Raw genomic sequence first — 7340 nt, forward strand, 5'->3', positions numbered from 1 at the left:
GAGAGAGAGTGAGAGAGACTCACATCTGAGTATATTCTGGTTCCAATAACTCTGGAAATGTGCGGGTTCTCTTCCAGACAGTTCCTTGGACACCACAGTCTGAAAGCAGAGAGCAGGGATGCATTTATTCATGACTACATGTATTGTAGGTCAGATAACAAAGTGGGAAAGGGAGCATCAGAGAGAGAGAGAGAGAGAGTGAGAGAGTGAGAGAGAGAGACTGATAATGCGAGAGAGAGAGAGAGAGATTTGTACCTCGGACAATGCCTGCAGGCTTTTGAAACGGACAGAGTGTCGCGGACTGTCGTCTCACATGTGATGCCTTTGACTGTGGAAAAAGACACAAACTGTCGGTTAGAAACCATCGAGGTGATATTAACGGGTGCACTGTCCGCTGCTCGGTACAACACGAGCAATACATCATCACATATTTACCCGTTACTCTGCAACGACGAAGCGTTGGCGCTCTGGTATTTCCTGCGAGACATGAAAAACAAAACAACACAATTCACCAAGAGGAGACGGAGAGTCGTCGCGCGAGCGCAGGTGTTTGCAATCTGTTGGTCAACGTGACCCCGCCCTGCGACCCCGCCCGCTGGCGACTCACCCCAGCGACTGGACGCCGTCTTGTTGGACTTGATGAAGAACTCCTTCCGGCCCTGCCTGGTGACGTCCAGCCAGCCCCCGTCGTTGTCGATGACGCCGGCGTGCAGCCCCGCCCGGCACACGCTGGATTGCTGGAGTAAATCATCTCCAGAGTTTATTTCAGTGTGATGCATTTACCATTTAGGTAATGTCTCGTTTTATATGCATTCATGAAAATATTATTACATTAAGGTTATATTATCAAATATTAATGTTTTTATGCTACATTACAGTAATATACATTTTTGGAGTAATAATATTTGAGAGTATTATTAGAATCCAATATTAAATGGACTGCATTTATATAGCGCATTCTTTGTAACCAGTGGCCACCCAAAGCGCTTTACAATATTGCCTAACATTCACCCATTCATACACACATTCACACATAGAATCCCATATTAACATATTCATATATGATAACATCAATATAACAACAAAATAGAAGCTGATAATATGTTTAAGAGGGGTTGGCCTAGCTCAGAGCGGGTTAACCGGAAGGATGCTAGTTCGATCCCCGGCTCCTCCTAGCCGAGTGTGGAGGTGTCCCCTGAGCGAGACGCCCTCACCCCTGACTGCTCCTGATGAGCTGGCTGTCGCCCTGCGTGGTCGACTCCGCCGTCGGTGTGTGAACGTGTGTGTATGACAACAGCGCCTGCTAGATGCCCTTAATGTCCTTAATGTAAAAGTAATGTCATATCATCGAACGCCCATCATGACACAACATGTTTGCACGTACCATTTCATAGTACACGGTCCCAACGGTCTTCCGGCTTCATCCAGACAGCCCGCGGGACACTCGTACCTGTACCGATGAGAGGGGGCAAAGGTCAGGACAGGAGTGCGTACCGTCCTGCCTCGTAGCGCGCCCGGGGTCGATGACACGACGGGGTCGCCCGTAGCACGGGTCGATGTCACAGAGCAGTTAAACACAGAACATCTGCTCGCTGCACGGTACCTGTTGCACGTCGTTCCTTTACACTGTCTCGTAGTTTGGTGTTGCAGTTCATGAGTTGAGCTGTAAAACGACACAAAGGAACACACACACACACACACTGTTTGAATATTCCCATGGGGTCCACGGAAGGGGAGGGTGTATTGTACTGGCTCACAAAGGGTTGGAGTCCCAGTCAAGTCGGGTTCGATTTCCGCAGCCTTCATCTAAGGAATCTTTAGCAAGGCACTATCGATGAAGAAGGTGTCTACTATTAACCTGGAAATCCAGACCCACATCTAGAAAGCTGTGGGGTCCTGGCAACGAGTAATGAAAATGGCCCAACTCGAGGGCAGCACCAAGCATGCATTTGAAAATATCACTGCACGCATTTGGATAACACTACGACCAATCAGAAGAATACAAGGGGTGACGTATCCAGACCAGCGAGCTAACCAATAGATAAGACTCTTGCTGTATCCGGTCGGTAAAACAGAAACACTTTTGGCACCGCCTATATCAGATACACTGATGTGATCGGTTAATGTTCTGGGCCAGGGGAATCGGGAGTGAGTATATTGCTCGTTCCCAGAGTGACTCTCTGAGCGATTCAAATTGTGCTCTCGCAAGAACTCTGGATTTCCAGGCTAGTCTACTATATGACCGGATGATAAATAGTGCAGCGGTGGGCTGTTCTGGCCAGAGCCCCGACTTACGAGGAACATCTGGGGTGAACTCCCAGGGAAACGGTGTCATGTGATCATGTTTCAGCCAATGGGCTCAGGAATTTCTGGTGGTCAGCATCGCTCGGAGTTCTGACTTAAGTTTGCACGCCGGGGCCACTTACACCGGAGGAGAGGAAGTCATTTAGAAACCACAGCCAGACCCCCTAACCCCACCCACACCACCACCCTCTACCCATAGACACACACACATACTCACACACACACACACACACACACACACACACACACACACACACGTGCGCACGCACACGCACACACAGCCACACGCACATGCACACACACACACACACACACACACGCACGCACGCACGTACACACAGCCACACACACACACACACACACACACACACACACACCTCGCCTGTCCTCACCTTATCCCTAAATCACTCTCAGCCAACACAAAGCAAAGTCCTCCCTGCCCACCCCCTGCCTACACTCACACAGAACGTACTCTGTCAGCCCCGCCCCCAAAAAAACAGCCCCAGCCAATCAGAGAGAGGGACGACAAAGGCGGCTGCACAACAAGACAATTCCCCCAAAATAAAGGCTGGTGTGTAGGTTGTGTTTGCACACCGTCGTGCCCAGATACCAAAACGAAAAAAACCCCAACTAACACACACTCATTTTCTCCCACCGCTAACCCCGGTCTCAGTCGGCGGGGAAACCGGAGCCTGAAACAACAAGTGGAATGGCAGCTTACACATCTGTTGTGTGTTGACCACTTCGTTCCTCTCCAGGCCCTCGGTGGGGGGCCGCGTGGGGGCCCGCGTGGGGGCCGGGGCGGGGCGGCTGGGGGCCTGGGGTCGGTCGGGCCGGGGGGCCCGGGGCCGGGGCTTCTGTGGTGCGCGGGGGGCCTCCGGCTCGATGAAGTTGTACTCCTCGGTCTCCTCTTGAGGGCCGTTGGAGGAGTCGTCTTTGGAACGAGGAGCGAGGAGAAGTGGGGAGAGAGAGTGTTGATGGAGAGGGGGGGGGGGGGTGAAGACACACACACATGATTGTATACACACACACACACACAGGAGTATATACCCACTTATACACAGACACACACACACACACGCAGGTGCAAACACACACACATACACACACACACACACACACACACATGACTGTATACACACACATACACAACACACACACACACACACACACACACACACACACAGGAGTATATACCCACTTATACACAGACACACACACACACACACAGGTGCAAACACACACACACACACACACACACACACATACACACACACACACACACGACTGTATACACACACAAACACATACACACATGATTATATACACACATGCATACACACACACACACACACACACGGGTGCAAACACCCACAGGTGTAAACACAATCACACACACACACACACACACACACACACACATACAGACACACACACAGGTGCAAACACCCACAGGTGTGTACACACACACACACACACACACACACACACACACCTTTGTAACATTGGTTCTCCTTGCAGCCTCCTCCATAGCTGGGGGGGCAGGCGGAGCAGGGCGACCCGTGTTTGTAGGGGGCGTGGCCCCACCAGTTACCCCTGTTCAGATCACAACGGACACTGGAGGTCAGCGTGTTGGACAGACCGATGTGTTAAGACACCAAACTGTCTGAATGTAGGCTTGCATTCGCTATACATCCAGGGACAACAGATGTAAACTAGAAAATGTAATCCCACGCATAAGGGATTTCTTTGCATAGAAATGCCCGTGGTCTTTATGATCTTTTTTGCATGTCGCTTTGGATAAAGGCATCTGCTAAGAACCATAACCCTATTTCAGTTAAATTCAGCTGAGGGTTGTTAAACCTTTGAAAGAAGGTTAACGATAAAAAATTTACAGAGTTACAAAGTCTGTAAGTAGTAAGTGTCAGAGAATGGGCGGATGGTTCCGCTGTCCTCCCATTGACTTCCATTGTAAAAAATTGTATTTTAAAAGTAGAATATCTCAAAAAGTATAATGTTTACAAATATGAAAAGTCATTGCCCATATGTATGGACCTAGACCTTTGTGACAGATGTTGAATGGAATCGATTGGTTCTGTAGTTTTGGCCACATTAATTGCATAAGTTTGGTCGGAAGAAGAATAATTAGCCTTGTGGCTATAATCTGGCTCAATTATATATTGTGCATTGTCCCTGTCAAATAAACGTAAAATAAAAATCGAATAATATTTGACCACGCTCCCACGTTTAACTTTTTTTATCAAATAGTTATTTTTTTCGTTGAACCAACTGAAGGTTAAAGACAAGCGCTTGAACGAGCACACACAAACACACAGTGTGTGTGTGCTTTGTCCTTTTATCTTGTCATTGATGCACTGGACCCTTGCTGCTGTGTCCCAGGGAATGTGCTTACTTTGGTGAATAGTTGCAGACGACGTAGACGGCCTTCGCCCAAATCTGCCCCCAGACGTTCATGTTGTAACACATATTGATGGCACAGCCAATACGACTGCTAGTGGCCCACACCAGCTGGAGAAAGGTGGAGGAGAGAGGGAGACACACAACCCGGGGAGTTCAGTTACACAACAACACAGAGTGGATGTTACAGGTCTGTTCTACGCACTCATTGTATGTTTGTAGGTCCGGGAACTAAATGTACGCACTTAATGCACGCACTAATTGTATGTTTGTAGGTCCTGGCACTTAATGTACGCACTTAATGTACACAGTAATTGTATGTCTTACGTCCTGGCACTTAACAATAGTACTTAGCATTGTGAAGCATCTTATCCTAGCTATCTTTGTTGTACACAGGGAAGCGATTAACCTAGCGATTCTTAGTGCTTGGCACTTGGTTCTATGAACATCCTTACTGTACCCACATTGTTGTTCCCCCCCCCCCACCCCCCCCGCCCCTCCATCATGATGAAATGGTACGGCCCGCGGGCTACATACCTGCGTGTAATGAGTACAAACTGGGCCGGAGCATCTGAACGGGCAGTAGGGGTTGCACTCCTGCGGGTAAGGGTAGGAGAAGTCCTTCACCTCGTTGTACCAGGCCTGTACGTGGAAGGTTGGCGGCTGATACCTGGAGAGACAGGATCAGGTGCATGATGACAGCGAGGTCTGAACAACTTCAAGGCTGCTGAGGCTGAGGTTGCTCTTTCACAGTTTTAAGGTTGAATCATATCTTGAAGATGCAATATGTTTTAAGACGCAATCCACAGAACAGACAGGGAGCTGGAAAGATAAGCCATGCAATACTAATATGATACTATGCCATACTATACTTAACCACTATAGTGTCTCTGCTATGCTTTCTTATGCTATGCAATACTATGTTATACTATACTTTACTATGCTTTGCTATGCTACGATACATTGTGCTATGCTATTATATACTATGCTTTACTGTATTGCACTATGCTACACTATGGTATGGCATGCTGTGCTGTCTATGCTATAGTATGTAGAAGCACATGCAGAGCAGATGTCTCCACATATTGATACCTTAAGGAGTACCCTCTGGAACTCCCTCCCCCCAAACATACGCAACTCAGACTCAATAACCTCATTCAAAATTCAACTCCAAACCGACCACTTCAAGAAAGCTTATGACACCTGAGCCCACCCATACCGCACCTGAATCCATCCAAAACTTTGGATTTTTATTTAGACTTTTTCTGTATTTAGATTTCTTGTTTTTCTTTGTAAAGTGTCTTCTTGTTTTTCTTTGTAAAGTGTCTTCTTGTAAAGTGTTTTCTTTAAAGTGTTTTGGAGTGACCTCCGAAAAAGCGCTATATAAATTCTATCAATTATTATTATTATTATTATTATTATTATTATTATTATTAAGTACATGTAAGTGTCATTCTAGCCTCACCTTCCCCAGTGGGCTCCCAGGTTCTGTCCGATCTGCGGCAGTAGACCTGCAGGGCCGTGCTCCCACAGACAGGTCTCTGCCCACTCCTCCGCTGAACGCTCTAGTTCAGTGTCCCACACCTGGAGAGGAGAGGAGGAGAGGAGAGGGGGAGGGGAGGAGGAGAGGAGGAGAGGAGGAGGGAGGCGAGGAGAGGAGAGGAGGAGAGGAGGAGGGAGGAGGGGAGACGATGAGAGGGGAGAGGAGAGGAGATGAGAGGAGAGGATATGACAGGAGAGGAGAGGAGAAGAGGAGAAGGGAGGTGAGGAGAGGAGAGGAGATGAGATGAGATGAGAGGAGGAGAGAGCAGAGGAATGGAGAGGGGAGGAGAGGATGAGAGGAGAGGAGAGGAGAGGGGAGGAGAGGAGAGGGTGAGAGAGGAGGAGAGAACAGGAGATTAGATGAAATGAGAGGTGAGAGAAGAGCAGGGAGGGAGGGAAGGAAAGGAGACAAAATACTTAACACAGAGTTCAACAATTTGTTGGTAGCAATCTGCAAGATTGTGGCCAAGACTGAAAAACAATTGACATAAACAAAAAGAAAAACACCAGCAGCAGAACAAAGCTGTTATAAAACACTCTCATTTCCTCCCTGCACTGTTGTCAGAGATCTGCCGATGCAGTGTTGTTCTGAAGTGAATGTGAATGGGTGCGTGCACACTTATAGTGCGCGCATGTGCGCACATGTGCGTGCGTTTCGTGTATGTGTGTTTGTGTTGTCATTCAAGTTTCTGATTGCTCCTCAGCTGGCCTCTGCTGTACTGCTCCCCCCCACATCCCCAACAGATTGTGGGTTCTTTCAAAACATGCAGAAGCGCAGGCTGTGTTTTGCTTAAGTAATGCCTCCCGTATGGCCCTGCCAAAAGCCTCCGCGTCGGGTGGGTGCTCCTTGTTTTGGTTTACCAGCCTGAACCGTGCTGCTGTACATCTGCTCACACACTCACAGATCCCCGTCCAGCGCTGTGGGTTTACTGGGAATGCAAAGACTGTCCTTCCTTCCCCAGCTGACCTACATTCTGGCTATTTTTATGTCCCAAAAAAAATGGAAAAAAAGATGAAGAAGAAGAAGACGAATAAAGAAGGAGAGAGAGAGAGAGAGAGAGAGAGAGAGAGAGAGA

General features: G+C 48.2%; 1 pseudogene across 1 annotated transcript; it reads right to left on the minus strand.

The window, feature by feature from the left end:
- Window positions 1-23: 23 nt before the first annotated feature.
- LOC311375846 (cysteine-rich secretory protein LCCL domain-containing 1-like) lies at window positions 24-6306 on the minus strand (annotated as a pseudogene). The gene is made up of 11 exons: window positions 6188-6306; window positions 5260-5392; window positions 4718-4833; window positions 3800-3900; window positions 3026-3238; window positions 1604-1663; window positions 1385-1450; window positions 608-737; window positions 443-477; window positions 256-328; window positions 24-99 (listed from the first exon to the last, which is right to left on the minus strand). The product of its transcript is annotated as a cysteine-rich secretory protein LCCL domain-containing 1-like (transcript).
- Window positions 6307-7340: the final 1034 nt, after the last annotated feature.

Source organism: Micromesistius poutassou (genome assembly GCF_964030765.1).
Source record: "Micromesistius poutassou genome assembly, contig: SCAFFOLD_6574, whole genome shotgun sequence".
NCBI lineage: Eukaryota > Metazoa > Chordata > Actinopteri > Gadiformes > Gadidae > Micromesistius > Micromesistius poutassou.